Source organism: Penaeus monodon, chromosome 15 (genome assembly GCF_015228065.2).
Source record: "Penaeus monodon isolate SGIC_2016 chromosome 15, NSTDA_Pmon_1, whole genome shotgun sequence".
Taxonomy (NCBI): domain Eukaryota; kingdom Metazoa; phylum Arthropoda; class Malacostraca; order Decapoda; family Penaeidae; genus Penaeus; species Penaeus monodon.
In genome coordinates this window covers 17,362,711-17,363,136 of record NC_051400.1, presented here as the reverse complement: position 1 = coordinate 17,363,136, position 426 = coordinate 17,362,711, and positions in this window count along the sequence as shown.

Below are 426 nucleotides of genomic sequence, written 5' to 3'. Positions count from 1 at the left end.
CTTTTACTTCACCGACATTTCCTCGCTTTCTCACGTTCTGTAATTTCTTTCCTTCTCTTTCCTTTCTCCCTTTGCTCCCCTTCCCTCCTCTTCCTCTTTTTCTCACTTTCCTCTCCATTCCCTCTTCTCTCCCTACCCCTCCCTTTCTACTCCCCTTCCTCCCCTCTCCCTTTTCTCCCTCTCTCTCCCCTCCCCAATTTCCCCTCTTTTCCCCCTCTTTCCCACTTCTCCTCCTCTTCCCCCCTCTTCTCCCCCTCCCCCCTCTTCCCCCCTCTTCCTTACCCCCTTCTCTCGCCCAAGCGTTTGTCCGACTCCGACTGAGGCCGACTGTAGTCCCCCCACCGGCCGCCTCGCTGTTTGTTTGCGTTGGGGGAGCGGAGGTGTAACCTGGTGGCGCGGCGAGGAGGATTTGGTGCTGATAGCCGT